Source organism: Schistocerca nitens, chromosome 6 (genome assembly GCF_023898315.1).
Source record: "Schistocerca nitens isolate TAMUIC-IGC-003100 chromosome 6, iqSchNite1.1, whole genome shotgun sequence".
NCBI lineage: Eukaryota > Metazoa > Arthropoda > Insecta > Orthoptera > Acrididae > Schistocerca > Schistocerca nitens.
Genome location: NC_064619.1, coordinates 692,687,922 through 692,713,860, shown reverse-complemented (window position 1 = coordinate 692,713,860; position 25,939 = coordinate 692,687,922).

Below are 25,939 nucleotides of genomic sequence, written 5' to 3'. Positions count from 1 at the left end.
GTTCTGCCACTGGGCACAAGAGAAATTACGGGACGATGACAGATTTTTAGCACGCGTTCTATTTAGCGACGAAGCGTCATTCACCAACAGCGGTAACTTAAACCGGCATAATATGCACTATTGGGCAACGGAAAATCCACGATGGCTGCGACACGTGGAACATCAGCGAACTTGGCGGGTTAATGTATGGTGCGGCATTATGGGAGGAATGATAATTGGCCCCCATTTTATCGATGGCAATCTAAATGGTGCAATGTATGCCGATTTCCTGCGTAATGTTCTACCGATGTTACAACAAGATGTTTCAGTGCATGACAGAATGGCGATGTACTTCCAACATGATGGATGTCCGGCACATAGCTCGCGTGCGGTTGAAGCGGTATTGAATAGCATATTTCATGACAGGTGGATTGGTCTTCGAAGCACCATACCATGGCCCGCTCGTTCACCGGATCTGACGTCCCCGGATTTGTTTCTGTGGGGAAAGTTGAAGGATATTTGCTATCGTGATCCAACGACAACGCCTGACAACATGCGTCAGCGCAATGTCGATGCATGTGCGATCATTACGGAAGGCGAACTACTCGCTGTTGAGAGGAATGTCGTTACACGTATTGCCAAACGCATTGAGGCTGACAGACATCATTTTGAGCATTTATTATTGCATTAATGTGGTATTTACAGGTAATCACGCTGTAACAGCACGCGCTCTCAGAAATGATAAGTTCACAAAGGTACATGTATCACATTGGAACAACCGAAATAAAATATTCAAACGTACCTAAGTTCCATGGCTACGAAGTCTTTCGCGACGTATTTCTTGAGTTCTGTATTTTTATTTAAAAAACCCACCTGTTACCGCCGGCCGAAGTGGCCGTGCGGTTAAAGGCGCTGCAGTCTGGAACCGCAAGACCGCTACGGTCGCAGGTTCGAATCCTGCCTCGGGCATGGATGTTTGTGATGTCTTTAGGTTAGTTAGGTTTAACTAGTTCTAAGTTCTAGGGGACTAATGACCTCAGCAGTTGAGTCCCATAGTGCTCAGAGCCATTTGAACCCACCTGTTACCAACTGTTCGTCTAAAATTGTGGGCCATATGTTTGCGACTATTACAGCGCCATCTATCACAAAGCGAAAAAAGTGGTCCAACTAAAACATTCATATTTCTTTACTACTACACGAATATGTAGTAAAAAATGGGGGTTCCTATTTTTAAAAAAAGGGAGTTGATGTCCGTTTGACATATGGCAGCGCCATCCAGCGGGCCAACCATAGCTCCATCTGGTTTCCCCCTTCAAGCTAGACAAGTTCCTTTCTTTGTAGTTTTTTCGTTTGACGCTTATTTCGTGAGATATTTGGCCCGGTCACGATCAATGGACCACCCTGTATATAGCAGATCGTGACATTTACAGTTGCTGAGACATACGCTACTTTCGTAATTTAATTAATTAATCAGTTCGTGATAAATTAACCCCGAGGAAAGCGAAGCATGACCAGCCAGCTACAGGGCAGCCGATAAAAAGTCACGTTACACAGCCATTTCACATTGCTAGCACTTCCCTCTCATTTGTTTCCTAAATATCAAAAGATATCCATTTGGTAACTTTTTCTAAATTTGTGACCTCGTTAACCTCTGACACCCGATGATCAGTTATAGTAAACGGTTTTTTCTCTGCTTTCAGAACAAAATATTTGTTTACTTACATCAATATTTCTTAGATGCTCAATAAATTTCTATTATCGACTCAAATGTGAGTTCTTCCTCTTCCTATGAGTGTTGTACGAAGCTTCTTGTTCACCATACCTCTGTTATTAACCTTGAGTAAACAAGATAAAAATGTAAATGGTGTGTGATTAAGGCCTCCCGCCGGGTACAAGTCTTTCGATTTGACTACACTTCGGTGACTTGCGCATCGATGGAGATAAGATGATTATGATTAGGGCAACTTAACACCCAGTCTACGAGCGGAGAAAATCTCCGACCCAGCCGGTATTCGAAACCCGGCCCTTAGTATTCACATTCTGTCGCGCTGACCACCCACCATGAGATTCACATTATGAATTTTCAATCTACGGCAGGTATACACTGATTTTAAATTTCCTGGTAGATTATCAAGTTGTGTGCCGGACTGAAAGACGAACCTGGATCCTTCGTCTTTCGCGGGCAGGTGCTATGCCGGCTAACGTCACAGTTTAGAGTCAGAGTCCGGCAAACAGTTCTAATCTATCAGGAAGTTACCAAGCAGCACACGCTGCGCTGCGGAACGAAAATTCATTCTGAAAACAATCCCCCAGGTTGTGGCTGAGCCATGTATCCGTAATATCTTTCCTTCCAGTAGTGCTAGTCCTCAAAGGTACGCAGAAGTCTTGAAGACAGTTGTTGGGGTACTGACGGAAGTAAAACTGAGAGGGCGCATTATCTACATCTGTATGATGCTCCGCAGTCCATCTAATGGTGTGAGGCGGAGGGTACTCTTTGCACCACTAACGGTGCTCTACAACCCTGTTCCCCTCGCGAATAGTGCGTGGGAACAATGAATGTCGGTAAGCCTCTGTATTGCCTCTAATTTCTCAAATTTTCTTCTCATGATCATTACGCGAGACGTGTGTGGAGAAAGTTATATGTTGTCCGATTGTTTCCGGAAAGTGCTCTCTCGAAATTTCAATAGTAAATCTCTCCGTGATGCATAACGCCTCTCTTGTAACGCTTACAGTGAAGATTGTTGAGCATCTGCCTAAAGTTCTCGTGCCGACTAAACGGTCTCGTGACGGAACGATCTTTTCTCTCTCTTCTGTCAGTCCCATCTGGTAGAAACCCCAGACCGATGAACAGTAGTCAAGAATTGGCCGAACAAGCGCCTTTTAAGCCACTTGTTTTGTGGATGAGTTACATTTCCTTACAATTCTGCATATGAATCTGAGTCTGGCATCTGCTTTTCCCATTATCTGTTTTATGTGGTCATTCCTCTTAAGGTCGTTCTGGATAGTTGCTCTCAGATATTTTACAGCAGATACTGTTTCCAGCGGTTCTCATCAGTACTGTAGCTATATAGTAATGGACTTCTTTTCCAATGTATGCTCAATATGTTACATTTATTTACCTTCAGGGTCAATTGCCAGAGCCTACACCATTCATCAATTCTCTGGAGATCATTCTGCACATCGTTGCGATCTTCTGTCACTGCTACGTTTTACTTTGTTATAGACGACCGCAACAGCGAACATCCGACGCTTTCTAATAGATCATTTATATATATTGTAAACATTAACCGCCCTATCACATTTCCTTGGGGTACATCTGTCGATTTCCTTCCGTTAAGATCGACGTGTTGTGTGTCTGTGTCAATCCTTAAGGGACCTAACTGCTGAGGTCATCGGTCCCTAGTCTTACATACTACGTAAACTAACTTAAACTAACTTATGCTAAGAACAACACTCCTGGAAATTGAAATAAGAACACCGTGAATTCATTGTCCCAGGAAGGGGAAACTTTATTGACACATTCCTGGGGTCAGATACATCACATGATCACACTGACAGAACCACAGGCACATAGACACAGGCAACAGAGCATGCACAATGTCGGCACTAGTACAGTGTATATCCACCTTTCGCAGCAATGCAGGCTGCTATTCTCCCATGGAGACGATCGTAGAGATGCTGGATGTAGTCCTGTGGAACGGCTTGCCATGCCATTTCCACCTGGCGCCTCAGTTGGACCAGCGTTCGTGCTGGACGTGCAGACCGCGTGAGACGACGCTTCATCCAGTCCCAAACATGCTCAATGGGGGACAGATCCGGAGATCTTGCTGGCCAGGGTAGTTGACTTACACCTTCTAGAGCACGTTGGGTGGCACGGGATACATGCGGACGTGCATTGTCCTGTTGGAACAGCACGTTCCCTTGCCGGTCTAGGAATGGTAGAACGATGGGTTCGATGACGGTTTGGATGTACCGTGCACTATTCAGTGTCCCCTCGACGATCACCAGTGGTGTACGGCCAGTGTAGGAGATCGCTCCCCACACCATGATGCCGGGTGTTGGCCCTGTGTGCCTCGGTCGTATGCAGTCCTGATTGTGGCGCTCACCTGCACGGCGCCAAACACGCATACGACCATCATTGGCACCAAGGCAGAAGCGACTCTCATCGCTGAAGACGACACGTCTCCATTCGTCCCTCCATTCACGCCTGTCGCGACACCACTGGAGGCGGGCTGCACGATGTTGGGGCGTGAGCGGAAGACGGCCTAACGGTGTGCGGGACCGTAGCCCAGCTTCATGGAGACGGTTGCGAATGGTCCTCGCCGATACCCCAGGAGCAACAGTGTCCCTAATTTGCTGGGAAGTGGCGGTGCGGTCCCCTACGGCACTGCGTAGGATCCTACGGTCTTGGCGTGCATCCGTGCGTCGCTGCGGTCCGGGCCCAGGTCGACGGGCACGTGCACCTTCCGCCGACCACTGGCGACAACATCGATGTACTGTGGAGACCTCACGCCCCACGTGTTGAGCAATTCGGCGGTACGTCAACCCGGCCTCCCGCATGCCCACTATACGCCCTCGCTCAAAGTCCGTCAACTGCACATACGGTTCACGTCCACGCTGTCGCGGCATGCTACCAGTGTTAAAGACTGCGATGGAGCTCCGTATGCCACGGCAAACTGGCTGACACTGACGGCGGCGGTGCACAAATGCTGCGCAGCTAGCGCCATTCGACGGCCAACACCGCGGTTCCTGGTGTGTCCGCTGTGCCGTGCGTGTGATCATTGCTTGTACAGCCCTCTCGCAGTGTCCGGAGCAATTATGGTGGGTCTGACACACCGGTGTCAATGTGTTCTTTTTTCCATTTCCAGGAGTGTAGGTCTATAATTGTGTTCATCTGTCCTACGGCCCTTCTTAAAAACAGGAATGACCTGCACTTTCTTCCAGTCGCTAGGTACCCTTCTTTGCTCAAGCGATTTACTATAAATTACTGCTAGAAGGGGAGCAAGTTCTTTCGCATAATCTTTGTAGAATCAAATAGGTGTTTCATCTGGTCCTGTAGTACTAAGCGATTGTAGTTGTTTTTCCATTCCGTTATCGTTTTCCATTCGGTCATCTCAACATATGACATTTCGACGTTCGTACGACAGCTGCAAAGTACTAACGCGAATTCTTTACAGACGAATGGAAAAACTGGCAGAAGCCGGCCTCGGGGCAGATCAGTTTGGATTCCGTAGAAATGTTGAAACACGTGAGATAATATTGACCTTACGACTTATCTTAGAAGAAAGATTAAGGGAAGGCAAACCTACGTTTCTAGTATTTGTATACTTAGAGAAAGCTTTTGATAATGTTGACTGGAATACTCTTTTTCAAATTAAAATGGAGGCAGGGGTAAAATACAGTGAGCGAAAGGCTATTTACAATTTGTACAGAAAGCAGATGGCAGTTATTAGAGTCGAGGGGCATGAAAGGGAAGCAGTGGTTGGGAAGGGAGTGACACAGGGTTGTAGCCTCTCCCCTATGTTATTCAATCTGTATATTGAGCAAGCAGTAAAGGAAACAAAAGAAAAATTCGGAGTATGTATTAAAATCCATGGAGAAGAAATAAAAACTTTGAGATTCGCCGATGACATTGTAATTCTGTCAGAGACAGCAAAGGACTTGGAAGAGCAGTTGAACGGAATGGACAGAGTCTTTAAAGGATGATATAAGATGAACATCAACAAAAGCAAAACGAGGATAATGGAATGTAGTGGAATTAAGTCGGGTGATGCTGAGGGAATTAGATTAGAAAATGAGATACTCAAAATAGTAAAGGAGTTTTGCTATTTGGGGAGCAAAATAACTGACGATGGTCGAAGTAGAGAGGATATAAAATCTATACTGGTAATGGCAAGGAAAGCGTTTCTGAAGAAGAGAAATTTGTTAACATCGAGTATAGATTTAAGTGTCAGGAAGTCATTTCTGAAAGTATTTGTATGGAGTGTAGCCACGTGAAACATGGACGATAAATAGTTTGGACAAGAAGAGAATAGAAGCTTTCGAAATGTGGTGCTACAGAAGAATGCTGAAGATTAGATGGGTAGATCACATAACTAATGAGGAGGTATTGAATAGAATTGGGGAGGAGTTTGTGGCACAACTTGGCAAGAAGAAGAGACCGGTTGGTAGGACATGTTCTGAGGCATCAAGGGATCTCAAATTCAGCATTGGAGGGCAGCGTGGAGGTTAAAAATCGTAGAGGGAGACCAAGAGATGAATGCACAGGATAGAGTGGCATGGAAAGCTGCATCAAACCAGTCTCAGGACTGAAGACCACAGCAACAACAGCCGACCGCGGTGGGCGTGCGGTTCTAGGCGCTACAGTCCGGAACCGCGGGACTGCTACGGTCGCAGGTTCGAATCCTGCCTGGGGCATGGATGTGTGTGATGTCCTTAGGTTAGTTAGGTTTAAGTAGTTATAAGTTCTAGGGGACTGATGGCCTAAGATGTTAAGTCCCATAGTGCTCAGAGCCATTTGAACCATTTGAACAGCAACAACAACGACGATTGAAAGGAGTCATGCTTGGATAATTCAGGTTATAGAGCAGCACAGGTCACAAATTGCAGTCCTGTTCCGGCAACACTGTTTTCATATGCCAGCAAATTTCAAGGTAAAAATTCACTGCGTAGTAAAGCCCGACAGTGGTATGAAGTAGTATGCTTTCAATGTTTGTTCGGAACGACGCTTTGAAAAAATTGTGAAGTGGTGCAGTATTTGGAAAATCAAAATTAAATCCGACAGATGGCGAACTATCATGTTTACTACTAGTACGGCATTATCGACCTGCAACATCAAGATGAATGATTGCAACCTCCGTTGGCGTGAGACGGTTAATTATATCGGCTTGAGAACTAATGAATAGACATATTAACTTCCCAATCCACATTATTAAGGCATTAATTAAGTCTCAGCACTACTGTATCAAATATTCCCACTGTAAAAGAGCAGGAGGCTACTTACCGAAACTAAAAAATAATAAAACAAAATAAAATAAAATAAAAAAAACGAGAAAACCGTGACCCCACATGTCAAAGCCTAAAGATATGAAGTTTGGATTGCTTCACAGTCCTAGGTCTGTTTGCAGCTGCACCACGCTTCACTAACAATTCCGAAATTCGAACACGGTTAGATCATCCGTCCGTCTACCGTCACATCAAAATCGATTCATGGAACTGCTATTAATCCCCTCACAACTCTTCTATCTGTTCATCAGTCACGTGGTCGAGAAGTCGAGCAACAATTCAAGATAGAAACTACCATCTCATGTCAGATCGATGTGAGACTACGGCTCAGCTTTACGCATACCCCTGTGATGCTAACGAAGTCTGTACAGTGGATAGTAGACCATGTAAGAAAATAAGACAAATTGATGTAATCTGGTGGTCCAATTAAACATAAAATAAGGGCACCATAGCTTGCATGGAAATGTTTTATTAAACTATCGAATGAAATTGTAGGTCATAAATAAGTCCTGTTTATTGCTAGAACGTATGGACCTAACTCCAAATACTGAACAGATTTGTCAAGGAAATGTTTAGTGCACAATGGTTAAAATGAATTATCGAATGCTTACGACAATATGTTGGCCCTGGGGGTATAATTGGGAGGGAAATACACTAATTTCGTACAAATTTCCATCTGACGTAAATTGTCAACGACTGCTAGTTATCAGATTAAAAGGAAGACCCACAAAAGTACATGTGGACACGAGTACCCTTGCCTAACCGCACTTTCAGATAAACTAGGTGAGTGCATGAATTAAATCAGAAAAGTAAAAACCTAACTCGAAACAAATAACTTTGCGTCCATCTCTTCACGCCATACGTAAATGCTGGACCTTTTTTTATTCTTTTATTTTTTTTTTGAGTTATCGGTCTTCTGACTGGTTTGATGCGGCCCACCATGAATTCCTCCTTTGTGCCAACCTCCTCATCCCGGAGTAGCACATGCAACCTACGTCCTCAATCATTTGCTGGATGTATTCCAATCTCTGTCTTCCTCTACAGTTTTTATCCTCTACAGCTCCCTCTAGTACCATGGAGGTCATTCCCTGAGTCTTCACAGATGTCCTATCATCCTGTCCTCTTTGTCAGTGTCTTCCACATACTCATTTTCTCTCCGATTCTGCGCAGAACCTCATTCGTTCCCCTACTAGTCCACTTAATTTTCAACATTCGTCTGTAGCACCACATGTCAAAATCTTAGATTTTCCTCTGTTGCGCTTTTCCCACAGTACATGTTTCACTACCATACAGTGCTGTGCTCAGAACGTACACTCTCAGAAATTCTTCCCCGAATTGAGGCCTATGTTTGATACTGGTCGTTGTTTATTTTGCTACAGAATTCCTTAACTTCATTTACTTCGTGACCATCAATCCTGATGTTAAGTTTCTTGCTGTCCTCATTACTGCTGCCTCTCATTACTTTCATCTTTCTTAGATTTATCCCCAGTCCACATTCTGTACACATTAGACTGTTCATTCCATTCAGCAGATCATTTAATTCTTCTTCACTGTCACTGTGGATAGCAATGTCCTCAGCGGGTCGTATCATTGATATCCTTCCACCTTGGATTCTAATTCCACTCCTGAACCTTTCTTTTATTTCCATCTTTGCTTCTTCGATGTACAGATTGAAGAGTAGAGGCGATAGATTGCATCCCTGTCTTACATCCTCTTAATCCGAGAAATTCGTTCTTTGTCGTCCAATCTTATTATTCCCGCTTGCTCGTTGTACATACCGTGTATTACCCGTCTATCTCTACAACATACCTTTATTATTCACAGAATTTTGAACATCTTGCACTATTTTACCTAGGGTTGGAACTTCAATAGTGGCAACTATTTATTTAAAGCTCGTACAAAATAGATACGTGTTTCAAAGTTTTACTGACCCTCAAAGCAGTAACCAGCATTGTGTATAACCCGTTGCCAGCGATGTGAAAATGCTGTTCATTTTTGGAACCCAACCTAAGGTCAGGTTAGAGGCAGAAGTGATGCAGGGCAATGCTCAAGCACGTACAGTGCAAGCTGTTCTGATTTGTTTGACTAATGCGCTGCTATGTGCTATACCACCTGCTGCACTCCTCTGACTTACGCCCTCGTGAGTTGATTTCTAAATTGAAGGGAACACTTCACGGCATTCGCTTCAGAACTGCTACAAATGCGCCGTGCAATAGACCGTGCCGCTCGAACTGTCAACACAACTGGCACTGCTAAGAGTATCGTAAGACTTCCACATCGCTGGCAACGGGTTATACACAATGCTTGTGACTTTGAAACACGTATCTATTTTGTACGAGCTGTAAATAAATATTTGCCACTATTAAATTCCAACCCTCGTACATTATTGAACGCTTTTTCAGGTCGAAGGATCCTATGAACGTGTCTTGATTATTCTGTAGTCTTGCTTCCATTATCAACCCCAACGTCTCTGGAACCTCTACCTTTCCTAAAGCCAAACACATCCTCAATTTTCCTTTCCAATCTTCTGTACATTATTATTGCCAACAACATGGATGCATGAGCTGTTGAGCTGAATGTGCGATAATTCACGCTCTAGACGGCTTTTGCAGTCTTCGGAATTGTGTGGACGATGTTTTTCCGTATGTCAGATGACATATCACCAGACTCATACATTTTACACACCAACGTGAATAGTCGTTTTGTTCCACTTCCCCAAATGAGTTTAGAATGTTATGTGTCCTTTCTGCTTCATTCGCCCTAAAGTGTTCCCAAGCTTAATTACATTTTGATTCTAATACTGTGTCCCCTATCTCTTCTATGTTGACTCCTCTTTCCTCTTGTATCAAGTCGTCAGGCGTCTTCCACCTCAGAGAGGCCTTCGGTGTACTCTTTCCTCCCATTCACTCTCCCCTCAGCATTTAACAGCGGAATTCTCGTTGCACTCTTAATGTTACCACCTTTGATTTTAATTTCACGGAAGGTTGTTTGACTCCCCTATATGCAGAGTCAGTCCTTCCGAGAACCGTTTGTTTTTCGAGTTCTTCACATTTTTCATGCAGCCATTTGGTCTTACGTACCCTGCGCTTCCTATTTATTTTATTCCTCAGTGATTTGTATACCACTACTCCTGAACTTCCCTGAACATTTTTGTACTTCCTTCTTTCGTCAACGAACTGAAGCATTTCTTCTGTTACCCAACGTTTCTTTGCGGTTACCTTCCTCATACCTATCTTGTTGTTTCACACTTCTGTGATTGCCTCTCTAGAGTTGTCCATTTCTATTCAACTGTATTGCCTACTGAGCTATTCCTTATTTCTGTATCTACGGCCTTAGAGAACTTCAAGCGTACCTCGTCTTTCCTTAGTACTTCTGTATCCCACTTCTTTGGGTATTGATTCTTCCTGACTAATGTCTTAGGCTTCTGCCTACTCCACATGGGGCCGGCCAGTGTGGCCGTGCGGTTCTAGGCGCTTCAGTTTGGAACCGCGTGACCGCTACGGTCGCAGGTTCGAATCCTGCCTCGGGCATGGATGTGTGTGATGTCCTTAGGTTAGTTAGGTTTAAGTAGTTCTAAGTTCTAGGGGACTGATGACCACAGATGTTAAGTCCCATGGTGCTCAGAGCCATTTGAACCATTGTGGTCTGAGCCTATTTATGATCCTGGATACGCCTTACAATCCAGTATCTCATTTCGGAATCTCTATCTGACTATAATTTAATCTTAAATCTTTCCTTATCATCCGGCCTCTTGCAAGTATACCTCCTCCTCTTGTGATTCTTGAACAGAGTATTCGCTATTACTAGCTGAAACTTATTTCAGAACTCAGTTAGTCCTTCTCCTCTCTTATTGCTGGTCCCAAGTCCATATTCTCCAGTACCCTTTTCTTCCACTTCTTCCCCTACAACTGCATTCCATTCCCCCATGACTACTAGATTTACATCTCACTTTCCGTACTTTACTACCCTTTCCGTATCCTAATTTACTTTGTCTATATCTTCATCTTCAGCTTGCGACGTCAGCATTTGTACCTGAACTATCGTTGTTGGTGTTGGTTTGCTGTAGATTCAGATAGGAAAATGAAATGAACGTTTGGCGTCATTGACGGGAGGCGGGCAGGTCTGGCGGCCTTGGTGCAGGTCTTATTACATTCGACGACACACTGGGCGATCTGCGCACCGGATGGGGATGAAATGATGATGAAGACAACACAACACCCAGCCCCTAAGTGGAGAAAATCTCCGACCCAGCCGGAAATCGAACCCGGGTCCGTAGGGTGGCAATCCATCACGCTGAGCACTCATCTATCTGATAGGAACAAACCTACCAGTGAACCGTTCACAGTAACACACTCTCTACCCTAACTTCCTCTTCATAACATTTTGAGCAACTGCAATGTGAGTTAAAATCTTGGAAAGATGTTCAGTCCACTGCTATGTCTTATAGTTTTCAAGCTTGTCATCGTCCGAAATCACAGAATCATTTATAAACAAACCTATAAAGTACAGAAAGTCTGGTTAATGCAGACCTGAGACTGTACATATAACCTTAAGACACAAAGAAGCCAAAACATCAACGTTTTAGGGGAAACTGCTATATATGTATTTACAAAAAATGATGCATGTCACATTCGAAAGAAGACTTGTGCATTAGTTGCCACAAGCACCGATCTTTAGTTGCTACAGTAAGGGATTTGGAACAATATCAATCGGAAATTGGCTGTGGGAGTGTTATAGAGCTTCCCACCCATTTACCTGAATATGAAATGTAAAATGACAGAAATACAGGGTATAACAGGTATATGTGCAGATATTTTTATTGATCATTGAGGACAGTGTATTGAACAACATCACATAAGTATTTACATCAGCTGCAGACCACTAATGATAGCTATTACAAGTCATATGTTTTTAGGCTGGCTATTACCTCCAAGTATGTGTGGCAAGAGCAAGCCATTAATGCTTATTTTCTTCTGTCCAGCAGCTTAGGTGCTGAAATGTGGATGTGTAGACGCTCTCCTGACGTCCATGGCGACGTCCATCTTTGGAACCTCTACACCATGCAGCATGATAAAGATGCCAACAACATGCCGAATGGACCACCCAGGACTGGCATCACGCTCTCTTTACTGATAAGTGTCGCGTATGCCTTCAACCAGACAATCGTTGGAGACGTGTTTGGAGGTAACCCGGTCAGGCTGAACGCCTTAGGCACCAAGACCAGCGAGTGCAGCAACGTCGAGGTTCCCTGCTGTTCTGTGGTGGCATTATGTGGGGCCCATGTACGCCACTGGTAGACAGGTAAGGCGCCATAATGGCTGTATGATACGTGAGTGCCGTCCTCCAACCGATAGTGGAACGATATCGGCAGCATATTGGCAAGACATTTGTTTTCATGGACGACAATTCGTGCCCCCATCGTGCACATCTTGTGAAAGACTTCCTTCAGGATAAGGACATCGCTCGAGTAGAGTGGCCAGCATGTTGTCCAGATATGAACCCTATCGAACATGCCTGGGATAGATTGAAAAGGGCTGTTTATAGACGACGTGACCCACCAACCACTCTGAGGGATCTACGCCGAATCGCCGTTAAGGAATGGGACATTCTGGACCAACAGTGCCTTGATGAACTTGTGGACAGTATGCCACAACGAATACAGTCATGCATCGATGCAAGAGGATGTGCTACTGGGTATTAGAGGTACTGGTATGTACAGCAATCTGGACCATTGCCTCTGAATGTCTCGCTGTATGGTGGTACAACATGCAATTTATGGCTTCCATGAGCAATAAACAGGGCGGAAATGATGTTTATGTTGATCTATATTCCAATTTTCTGTGCAGGCTCCGAAAATCTCCGAACCGAGGCGATGCAAAACTTTTCTGATGTATGTAGAAATATCTACCGTGATACCCGCTACATTCTGTATATTACAGAGATGTTTTATGGTAGCACTGTGTCGTAATAGGAATCAAACATATAAATTAGTTTTTCTTTTCAAAATCATAACTATGTATGTATAATTTGCAAAAAGGAGAAGAATCTGCATCTGTACTAACTGTAGCTTGCTGTAAATAAATAAATTTAATGTGTCGCATTGTAGTGTCACATTTACGTGTTGATCCTAAAGAATGTGAGAGTGCAACGTATTTTAGATATGAGGCTAAACTGTTGGTAGGCCGCAGAAGGTACCGGCTGAGCTCGAGTATCCGGTACGAGGATTTATTGCAGCAGCTGCGGCGGCTAAGGAAAGGACTTTGGCTGGTGGGACGGGGGCGGGGGTGGGGCGCGCAGTCGGGGAAGCAGGCAGGGCGACCGCAGGTGCGTGGCGGCGGGAGCCGAGCGCAGCCCAGCCGGGGCCACGCCGGGTCGTTAATTACGCGAGCATTCCGTCGCTGGCTGCCTGCGCCGCGCCAGAAAGACAGCGGCACGCCTGCTGTGCCTGGTGCCTGCTGCGACTATCGATTAGCGAGGTCCTCGCTCCACCCCACCCCACCGGGCCCCAACCCTCGCAGTCCCCCTACTACTCCCACAACCCCTGACGTCAGATTAGCCCGCCGATTGTCTCGGCAGTCACCCTCTCCGCTGTCGCAACTCTCTTTCTCTCTCTCTCTCTCTCTGGCACGTTCTCGGCTGCTACTAGAACAGTCGCCTGAAGCTGGCTAAAGCGTAGCATGACCTAGGACCGGTTTTAGGGTGAAGGGGACCCGTAACACAGATGAACTGTGGCCACCTGTTCTCCAATAAGTGCTCGTACTTCTTTAAATCTTGCCATTTTTTCCAAGTAATATGCTGTATAAGAAAGGTTCAGGAGTGGCATTAAAATGCTTCAAATGGCCCTGAGCACTATGGAACTGAGGTCATCAGTCCCCTAGAACTTGGAACTACTTAAACCTAACTAACCTAAGGGCATCACACACATCCATGCCCGAGGCAAGGTTCGAGCCTGCGACTGTAGCGGTCGCACCGTTCCAGACTGAAGCGCCTAGAACCGCTCAGTGGAATTAAAATTCAAGGTATCACTGATACTATTCGCTGATGACATTGCTATCCTGCATGAAAATGAAAAAGATTTACATGATTTGCTGAATGGTACAGACAGTGCAATGTGTACAGAATATGGATTGAGAGTAAATCGAAGGAAGACGAAAGTAACGAGAAGTGGTAGAAATAAGAACAGTGAGAAACATAACATCAGGATTGATGGTCACGAAGTAGATGAAGTTACGGAATTCTGCTGCCTAGGCAGCAAAATAATCAAAGGCGGACGAAGCGATGAGGACATCAAAAGCAGACCAGCACTGGCAGAAAGGGCATTCCTGGCCATGAGAAGTCTACTAGTACCAAAGATAGGCTTTAATTTGAGGAAGAAATTTCTGACAGTATACGTGTGGAGCACAGCATTTATATGGTGGTGAATCATGGACTGTGGGAAAACTGGAACAGAAGAGAATCGAAGCATTTGAGGTGTGGTGCTACAGACGAATGTTGAAAATTAGGTGGACTGATAATGTAAAGAATGAGGAGGTTCTGTGCTGAATCGGAGAGAAAAGGAATATGTGGGAAACACTGACAAGGAAAAGGGATAGGATGATAGGACACCTGTTAAAATATCAGGGTCTTCTTCAGGTTACCTTCCATTCAGATGGCTGTTGCACCCAGCGACTGTTTTATTGACTTGTAAATAATAGATTTCAGCTATCAGTCGTCCTTTTTATTGGCAGATCTAGATTTCAGCTAGGAACTAGCTATTCCCAATGCACTATCATTTTTGAGCAATGCATGTAATGCCTATTGGTCAGTCTTCATCCACAGTTCATTGAATACTATTCAGTATTCATTGAATACTATTCACTATTCCACGAACTGTGATTGAAGCCCGACCAACAGGCATTACATGCATTGTTAAAATGATAGTGCATTGAGAATGGCTGGTTTCGAGCTGAAATCTAGATCTGCCAATAAAATTTAAAGAAGGACGACTGAGAGCTGAAATCTGTTATTTACAGTATCAGGGTCTGACTTCCATGGCACTAGAGGGAGCTGTAGAGGGCAGAACCTGTTGAGGAACACAGAGATCGGAATACATCCAGCAGATAATTGACGACGTAGGTTGCAGTGCTAGAGATGAAGAGACTGGCATAGGAAAGAAATTCGTCGCGGGCCATATCAAACCAATCAGGAGAATGAGGACTCAGAAAAAAAACAGGATATGCTAAGGTCATGGTATTCCTGGACATTGAGAAGGCATAAGATAGTGTGAAAAGAAGCAAAATCTGTGGAACCTTTCAGAAATGGGGAATTGGAAGGCTGACTGTGAGAAGAATCAAGGAAACGCATGAAGGAAGTGTAAGTCGTGTAAAAGTATGAGGAGAGGAGACAGATTCGTTTTAAGAGAAAAACGTGTTTCAAAAATAGGTGGGCCTGCAATAAGTGTAGGGTGGTCAGAAACTGTCTCAAAAGTCTGCAAGAATGTTGCATGGCAGGTTTTGCTGAGAAATAATTGTTAGGAAAAAATTTTATGATTGAAATTAGCTTATCAGGTCGTTGTACACGCCAATTCAAGCGGGCCACTAAAGACGGTGTCACCACCCATGTACTTTGTCTCGTTTTCAAAACTGAACACGAGAGCATTGCTTTGGACATGGGGCGGTAGCAAAGATCGAACCCAAGCCAAAGGCTGAGCAGTATCGTGCGCTGTCATCTGTGCTATGAGAACAACTGGCACAAACAACATCTGCAGGGCTGCTTGAATCTGCGTAGGCAACGGCCTGATTGGCTAAATGCAACGCTAATTAACTCGGAAATGGAGCAACGTATCGAATTTTTTGTTGATTATTTATCAGCACAAACTCCCCTGCAACACCCTTACAAGCTTTTCAGACTCTTTCTGATCACACTATCTATACGAGAGTCCCTTCCATGGGACGTTAACCACATTTTCTTTAGTTTTTCTCGGTTACTTCCAATACCGTTTCTTCAGTGTGTAGTTGGAGTCAGCACAGACAAATATTGTTCAATAAGCGTTCCTTTGTTTCCCGTTACAAACAAATCATACTTACAATAGAACTGTACATGGTCATTCGATGGAACGGTCCCAGGCTAGTCTAACGCGATATTCGTTTTATCAATATGTATTAACAGGCACAGAAAAAAAGAAGAGTAAGCAGTACTGCACCAGCGACTTACCAGCCCTGACTGCTACTGCCATGCAGCAACTCTGCTCAGGCGCTGTTGCAGTACTGATTACTCTTCGTGTTTGGTTCAAATGGCTGTGAGCACTATGGGACTTAACAGCTGAGGTCATCAGTCCCATAGAACATAGAACTACTTAAACCTAACTAACCTAAGGACATCACATACATCCATGGCCGAGGCAGGGTTCGAACCTGCGACCGTAGCGGTCGCGCGGTTCCAGTCTGTAGCGCCTAGAACCGTTCGGCCACCGTGGCCGGCACTCTTCGTGTTTCAATGTACCTGTTAGTGCATGCCTTCTTGTTCGTCTTATGCTGACCAGGGCTTCCCCTGTTTCTCGGCCTCATTCCATTCACGTACTGTACCAACTGCCGTCCCATCCCTTGACTGTTCACCCAGATAGCTGTCTCCCTTACGATCGTCTGCGTTTAGGAATTTTAACGTCTTATGGTGTGCAACCTTTCCAAATGATCGTCAAAATTTTCCTTCTTCCATTTATTTTTATCTTCTGTTCCACACTGTTACCTTATCGACCCTGTTTTTCCTATCGATAAAATGAATATTGCCCCAAATTAATCTGTGACCACTCTTTTGAATCGGCATGTAAAATTCGATTTAAAATTCGTTTTGTTTGTAACTAGAAACAATCCGACGCTTGCAGTCGACACTGGTGGTCTCTTGAAAGTTGTGTGGGTTGACTCGAGCTACATATTGCGTTAACAAAATGGCTGTATCTGCCGAAACTCCAGAGAAAATGTGCCTGGTGACTCTTAGGAGGGACATGCTGTGTATACAGTATGTTAGTGATACAGGTACAGATACTGTGATCATTGATACCTCAATATGTACCCACATTAGTGTGTTATCTGTTTTTTCCTCTCTAACAGCATTACTTGAACCACATTACAAAATTTACTACCTGATGTTTTCTGCACACTCATAACTCTGCCAAAGAGAGGACTATGCCTTTCAGTATACAGTATCTGTTTTGGATCCACACTGGAATATCTGACCTGCTGCCCAGGGAGAAATAGACTTAAATGGCTTACTAGTGCCACATGTACCTGAAGGTACTAATCAACCTAAATAAATATTACTCGTAATAGCCATGAAGTAAACAGTGATATAATGTTGTTCAATACACTGTCCTAAGTTGTCAATAGAATTATCTGCCTGTACACCATAGCACCCTGTATATACAAGGCGAGGCAACTAAGGCAGGCTACCCCAAATGTATACAGAAATAAATATATCGACCAACATCGATACCTCTCCTCAGTGCAGCACTCCGTGAAGAAGGGCCTGCCATTCCCCAAGAAACCTTCGAGCAACTGAGTGAATGTATGCCTGCGAGAGTGGAAGCTGTCATCAAGGCTAACTGGGGGCCAACACCATATTGAATTCCAGCATTACCGATGGAGGGCGCCGTGAACTTGTAATTCATTTTCAGCTGGGTGTCCGAATACTTTCGATCACATAGTGTTCCGCAGAACGGGGTCCACCGAGAAGCGCACATGTGCAGCTCAGTGCAGGTAAGGCCCGAGTGCCGAGGCGTACTGGGAATCCCAGTTTGGGGTGCAGCGACAGAGCTCCACAAATGCAAGTCTGCAGTAGTAGTGTGCTTGCACTGTGTAGGTGGCTTTGTAGCAAGTCGGTTAAGCAGAACTAGGTCTACTGAGTAGCGCACATGTGCGGCTCAGTGCAGGTAAGGCCTGAGTGCCGAGGCGTACTGGGAATCCCAGTTTGGGGGGCAGCGACGGAGCTCCACAAATGCAAGCCTGCAGTAGTAGTGTGCTTGCACTGTGTAGGTGGCTTGGTAGCAAGTCGGTTAAGCAGAACTAGGTCTACTGAGTAGCGCACAGTGCAGGTAAGGCCTGAGTGCCGAGGCGTACTGGGAATCCCAGTTTGGGGGGCAGCGAGGGAGCTCCACAAATGCAAGTCTGCAGTAGTAGTGTGCTTGCACTGTGTAGGTGGCTTGGTAGCAAGTCGGTTAAGCAGAACTAGGTCTACTGAGTAGCGCACATGTGCGGCTCAGTGCAGGTAAGGCCTGAGTGCCGAGGAGTCCTGGGAATCCCAGTTTGGGGGGCAGCGAGGGAGCTCCACAAATGCAAGTCTGCAGTAGTAGTGTGCTTGCACTGTGTAGGTGGCTTGGTAGCAAGTCGGTTAAGCAGAACTAGGTCTACTGAGTAGCACACATGTGCGGCTCAGTGCAGGTAAGGCCTGAGTGCCGAGGTGTACTGGGAATCCCAGTTTGGGGGGCAGCGACGGAGCTCCACAAATGCAAGTCTGCAGTAGTAGTGTGCTTGCACTGTGTAGGTGGCTTGGTAGCAAGTCGGTTAAGCAGAACTAGGTCTACTGAGTAGCGCACATGTGCGGCTCAGTGCAGGTAAGGCCTGAGTGCCGAGGAGTCCTGCGGAATCCCAGTTTGGGGGGCAGCGACGGAGCTCCACAAATGCAAGTCTGCAGTAGTAGTGTGCTTGCACTGTGTAGGTGGCTTGGTAGCAAGTCGGTTAAGCAGAACTAGGTCTACTGAGTAGCGCACATGTGCAGCTCAGTGCAGGTAAGGCCTTAGTGCCGAGGCGTACTGGGAATCCCAGTTTGGGGGGCAGCGACGGAGCTCCACAAATGCAAGTCTGCAGTAGTAGTGTGCTTGCACTGTGTAGGTGGCTTGGTAGCAAGTCGGTTAAGCAGAACTAGGTCTACTGAGTAGCGCACATGTGCGCCTCAGTGCAGCTAAGGCCTGAGTGCCGAGGAGTCCTGGGAATCCCAGTTTGGGGGGCAGCGACGGAGCTCCACAAATGCAAGTCTGCAGTAGTAGTGTGCTTGCACTGTGTAGGTGGCTTGGTAGCAAGTCGGATAAGCAGAACTAGGTCTACTGAGTAGCGCACATGTGCGGCTCAGTGCAGGTAAGGCCTGAGTGCCGAGGAGTCCTGCGGAATCCCAGTTTGGGGGGCAGCGACGGAGCTCCACAAATGCAAGTCTGCAGTAGTAGTGTGCTTGCACTGTGTAGGTGGCTTGGTAGCAAGTCGGTTAAGCAGAACTAGGTCTACTGAGTAGCGCACATGTGCGGCTCAGTGCAGGTAAGGCCTGAGTGCTGAGGAGTCCTGCGGAATCCCAGTTTGGGGGGCAGCGAGGGAGCTCCACAAATGCAAGTCTGCAGTAGTAGTGTGCTTGCACTGTTTAGGTGGCGTGGTAGCAAGTCGGTTAAGCAGAACTAGGTCTACCGAGTAGCGCACATGTGCGGCTCAGTGCAGGTGATGCCTGAGTGCCGAGGAGTACTGGGAATCCCAGTTTGGGGGGCAGCTACAGAGCCCCACAAATGCAAGTCTGCAGTAGTAGTGTGCTTGCACTGTTTAGGTGGCTTGGTAGCAAGTTGGTTAAGCAGAACTAGGTCTACTGAGTAGCGCACATGTGCGGCTCAGTGCAGGTAAGGCCTGAGTGCCGAGGAGTCCTGGGAATCCCAGTTTGGGGGGCAGCGAGGGAGCTCCACAAATGCAAGTCTGCAGTAGTAGTGTGCTTGCACTGTGTAGGTGGCTTGGTAGCAAGTCGGTTAAGCAGAACTAGGTCTACTGAGTAGCACACATGTGCGGCTCAGTGCAGGTAAGGCCTGAGTGCCGAGGTGTACTGGGAATCCCAGTTTGGGGGGCAGCGACGGAGCTCCACAAATGCAAGTCTGCAGTAGTAGTGTGCTTGCACTGTGTAGGTGGCTTGGTAGCAAGTCAGTTAAGCAGAACTAGGTCTACTGAGTAGCGCACATGTGCGGCTCAGTGCAGGTAAGGCCTGAGTGCCGAGGAGTCCTGTGGAATCCCAGTTTGGGGGGCAGCGACGGAGCTCCACAAATGCAAGTCTGCAGTAGTAGTGTGCTTGCACTGTGTAGGTGGCTTGGTAGCAAGTCGGTTAAGCAGAACTAGGTCTACTGAGTAGCGCACATGTGCAGCTCAGTGCAGGTAAGGCCTTAGTGCCGAGGCGTACTGGGAATCCCAGTTTGGGGGGCAGCGACGGAGCTCCACAAATGCAAGTCTGCAGTAGTAGTGTGCTTGCACTGTGTAGGTGGCTTGGTAGCAAGTCGGTTAAGCAGAACTAGGTCTACTGAGTAGCGCACATGTGCGCCTCAGTGCAGCTAAGGCCTGAGTGCCGAGGAGTCCTGGGAATCCCAGTTTGGGGGGCAGCGACAGAGCTCCACAAATGCAAGTCTGCAGTAGTAGTGTGCTTGCACTGTGTAGGTGGCTTGGTAGCAAGTCGGTTAAGCAGAACTAGGTCTACTGAGTAGCGCACATGTGCGGCTCAGTGCAGGTGATGCCTGAGTGCCGAGGAGTCCTGCGGAATCCCAGTTTGGGGGGCAGCGACGGAGCTCCACAAATGCAAGTCTGCAGTAGTAGTGTGCTTGCACTGTGTAGGTGGCTTGGTAGCAAGTCGGTTAAGCAGAACTAGGTCTACTGAGTAGCGCACATGTGCGGCTCAGTGCAGGTAAGGCCTGAGTGCTGAGGAGTCCTGGGAATCCCAGTTTGGGGGGCAGCGAGGGAGCTCCACAAATGCAAGTCTGCAGTAGTAGTGTGCTTGCACTGTTTAGGTTGCGTGGTAGCAAGTCGGTTAAGCAGAACTAGGTCTACCGAGTAGCGCACATGTGCGGCTCAGTGCAGGTGATGCCTGAGTGCCGAGGAGTACTGGGAATCCCAGTTTGGGGGGCAGCTACAGAGCCCCACAAATGCAAGTCTGCAGTAGTAGTGTGCTTGCACTGTGTAGGTGGCTTGGTAGCAAGTTGGTTAAGCAGAACTAGGTCTACTGAGTAGCGCACATGTGCGGCTCAGTGTAGGTAAGGCCGAGGAGTACTGGGAATCCCAGTTTGGGGGGCAGCGACAGAGCCCCACAAATGCAAGTCTGCAGTAGTAGTGTGCTTGCACTGTGTAGGTGGCTTGGTAGCAAGTCGGTTAAGCAGAACTAGGTCTACTGAGTAGCGCACATGTGCGGCTCAGTGTAGGTACGGCCGAGGAGTACTGGGAATCCCAGTTTGGGGGGCAGCGACAGAGCCCTACAAGTCTGCAGTAGTAGAGTGTTCTTGCACTGTGTAGGCGCTCGGCAGCTAGTCAGTCCCAGGTGTGAAGCATTCATCTTCTGATTGACGTTCTGAAGTGGGCAGTAGTTAGCCACAACGTGACCCTCCTGCTGGAAGGCATCGGTTCAGCTCCCAGCTTTATTTGGATTCATGCGCAGCCCATAGTTCCACAGCTAGCAGGGGCGGAGTTTAGTAACAGCAGGTGGGATGACCCACGTCACTTCCTTGATTTAAGCGGAGTATCTCTTGAGTGGTGCCTCAACGCACCCCTATTTCGACAGGACATCATTCGTTATCACGTAAGCCATTGCAGTGCTGCGGTGTCTGGGTAGGACGGGTGTCAGTCCAGGTCACCACTACAGTTTGACTCCCATAACTGCGTGGCTGCACTGGCAATATTCTAGCCCTGCAGCCAGCTCCGAAGCTTTGTTATGTTCTCAAGTGCCGCGACAGAGCCTTCCGTCACCTCATTTCCTTCCCTGTTTCTTGGTGGCAACTTCGTCAGTTCGGCCACGGGTTTCAAACGCCGAATAAAAAGCACTGGCAGAACAGCAGGTTAAAGGGCGTGAACAGCTTCATATGTTGAGTGATTACTGTGAAGGACATGGAGATGCACGGTACCATTGAGAGACAGCGTTATCAACACCTTTCAGAATTTGCAACGGGTCTCAATGTGAGTCTCCTCTTGGCCGTTTGGTCGAATCGTTCAGTATCCAGATCCGTGGGTCATTCAGATGGGAATTCGGAAATTTGTGGCAAGATCTTATGGGACCAAACTGCTGAGGTCATCGGTGCCTAAGCGTAAGGACTACTTAATCTAACTTAAACTAACTCACGCTAAGGACAGCACACATACCCGTGCCCTAGGGAGGACTGTAACTCCGACGGGGGAGGCCGCGCGAACCGTGACAAGACGATCCAGACCGCGCGGCTATCCCGAGCGGCTCATTCAGAAGTGACAATGCCCCTTGGTCAAGTAGAGACGCATGGGGATCTTACAGAATTTGGTGAAAAGTGCTTATTTCATTTCCGATGCAGAAAATTTGATACAAGAATTGCACAATCTTAAAATTGTTTTTAAGCAAAATGCTTATACTGACAAACAAACACATTGTACTCTTCAGTTCGAACTGGTTGTGAAACCATCAGAGAATAATGTAAATGTGTTGCTTTTTTTACCTTTCAACTGCGAATGTATCCTCGAAAATTTCAAGAACTTTACGAAGATTTGACATCAAAAGTTTATTCATGCAACAAGCTGAGATTACAGCCCTCCTTGGATGAATGAAGAATGACTTGTTACCGAGAAAAGCTGGAGTGTACAAAATTACTCGTCACTGTGGGAAGGCTTGTACTGATCAAACTATCCTTACTATTCAGAACCGACGAGAAAACCATCGACACAGTCGTATTTCTCCTGCCAGAAAAATCTGCAGTGACAGAACACAGTCTTAACGAGGGATAATGAGGAACACATGATCCTTCACGCTTCCCGCTACAGGGAGTGTCTTTTAAAGGAATCTACTGACATTAGATTGTCTCATAATATATATATATAAAATAAGTAAGGTGTGGAATCCGATTTTATCTGGTATTAAATAGCAGTCTTCATTTCGATCAGCGGATTGTTGTGATTAGTGTTCTGCTAGTGATGTATCGTTTTGTCTATTTCTACTAGTTCTCTTGTACTTGAGGGCAACAGCGCTGTCGCCCGCACAAGCATGGTGGGCCGGCCATGGTGTACAAAAGGAGTCGCCAGTTTTGCTGAAAACTCAGTTCCGGTAAGACTGCACATCATCATACTCAGATAAGTATGGCGACCAGTTCATCCGTTGAAACATTGTGTCAGATAGTTCAAATGGCTCTAAGCACTATGGTACTTAACATCTGTGGTCATCAGTCCCCTAGAACTTAGAACTACTTAAACCTAACTAACCTAAGGACAGCACACACATCCATGCCCGACGCAGGATTCAAATCTGCGACCGCAGCAGCAGCGCGGTTCCGGACTGAGCCTAGAACCGCTAGGCCACAGCGGCCGGCCATTGTGTCAAGATGACTGCATTATCCGGCTACATACCCAAGGAACTTATCGTCAATCATTACGCCATCAACGCTTGATTGGCATGATTGTGTGCTAGGAGGCACCAGAAGTTCGCTATGGATAAATGTGGATCTTGGCTTACCAGGTTTGTGTATTATGTGAAGTAGAACCACTGGAAGGCAATGAAGTATTGGACGGAGCATGTTCTTTGATAAAACATGGTAACGTACATGTACAATGGAGGGGCGGAAGTAAAGTATTTCAATTCAATGTGGATAATTTTGGCACCGAGGAGGTAAAGTTCTTCAAGGGAACATTATTGGCTACGCTGGACATTCCGGAAGAGGAAGATTATCATATCGACGGTATTGGTTGTAAGAGGGCACGATATACTTCGATACTTCTAGGACTGCATTTCGTGAGATATTGTAGCATTTGTTAGATACGGTTTCCTTAAAACGAGAAATCCATTATCTTGCTGTGCTCTACCCTACAGCATTATCCCCATACAAGGCGCTAATGCTTCCGTCTGCCTCTGCTGCTGGCAGCACACTATTGCACTCGGACTAAAGAATATATCGCTATGAAATATATGCAATATACTCGCCATTGCGAATACGTACAACTAGCAATTATATAAGGGAATGACGACAACTAAAAATTTTTGTCGGATAAGGAATCGAATCCGTATTTCCCGTTCTACGCAAGCGATCGCCTTAACGGCTTTGGGCTGTGTTGAATTAATGCAAAACTCAGGGGAATATCCGATCTGTGGGTATTATGGGTCTGGCAAACCCAGGTCCCCAGCTGTTAGTAGCCTTGTTTCCGATTTTCTGCTTTCAGTGCTACTATCTATCTATTACTATTCTATATCTGTCCTCTTCCATGAGCTGTTGCAACCGCGCCGAAAATTCAAAGCGTTTGACTTTGTCATCGGGTGTCAGGGCTTGTAGCAATTGTAAACGGTAAGACTTCTGCTTTAGCCTTTTCCGTAAGATTTTCCAAACCGTCGGCTGTGGTACGTTTAGCTCCCTGCTTGCTTTATTCGTCGACTTCCGCGGACGCACACCGGGGCGTTACTCCGTGATGTTAGGTAACGGTGTGGTTACGTAATAAACTGGTCGTTGAGGGGATATGTATAAACAGTTCGGATAACAGAAAACTCGTGAATTGCAGCTGATCGTTCAAAATGTTACCGTCTCTCTTAGCGAGATGTTTATAAATTTCAAGTTTTTCTAATAAATCCATTTTCCAGTCTTTTATTTCCTTGCGTAAAATTCCCTCGGAGAATTGTCCGAAATAAGTAAATGTTCAGCAAAAGAAGAATTATGAACCCGAAGATATACTGGAAACGGCGTTTCGGCCACTCTGAGGACAGTCCCAGTATAGAAAATGCCTTTTGGGTTGAAGAATGCATCAGCAACATTCCAATGGTTATTGAACAGGATGGTGAAAGGACTGAAAGTACTTCAGTCCTTTTACTTCTAGTGTGTCTTAATGACATAACGTTCTTTTTAGGGGGTACGAAAGAGCATAGAAAACACCTGAGGGAGGTATCCAAGAGGTTATGAGCAGCCCGTTTGGCACTCGCCATCGAAAAATATCTTTGGATTAGAGGAAGTTAACTGCTCGGCCTATATTATTATTAAGGATTGCGTAAGAAATGATTCTGGGTTAGTACAAGCAGCACAAGATTTTATGGTACCAGGAACTACCAGAGAGTTTCAGATCTTTCGGGGCCTCATGAATTATTAAAAGCGGTTCGTGAAGGGATTTGCAGATATCGCAAAACGACTTACACATTTGTTGAAAAAGGGTATTAAGTTTCTATGGTCAGAGGAATGTCAGGGAGCACTTGTGGAATTGAAAAAAAAGTGTTGGTGCTCCAAGATTTTCAAAAGGAATTCATATTGTCATACGATGCATCGAGTCATGCTCTTGGGTGTGTTTCAAGTCAGGAAGTGGGTTTCCAGGAACATACAATCGCCTTTGCATCAAGACAGATGAAGATGAACGTTCCAAAACACCCACCCACCCACCCACAAACACCCACCCACCCACCCACAAACACCCACACACACACACACACACACACACACACACACACACAAGGAGCCAGAGAGACAGAGAGAGGGGGGGGGGGAGATGCTTAGCTTCGTGTACATAGTAATATACTTCTGCTGTTAGCTGTATGGCAGAAAAATCAAGGTATTGATAGACCATGCTGCTCTGAACTGGTATCTAGGTTTGAAGGACGCATCCAGTAGACTGACGAAGAGGGCATTGAAACTCAGCGAATCTCAGTATATAGTACATGAAAAACTTCAAAATAAACACAGTGCTGCGAATGGGTTGAACAGGAAGACAACAGTAGCAGAAGCACTAGGTCAGTACTTTGGGGGACTACAAGCAGCTGAGAGTGCTGATTGAAGAGTGTAGACAGTACAGAAAGCAATAACATTTTATTCTGCATGACCGGATTATTATCTACAGACGCGAAATTAGGACCATAAGTGGTGGTGCGGTCCAAGTTAAATCTGTAAGTATTACGTGAAATGGATGATCACATCTTATCACGCCATGGGGGATGCAGGGCAACGTATTGGAAAGTGGCAGAAAAATACTCGTGGAAGGCAAGGAAGAATATTTTGATCAGTACA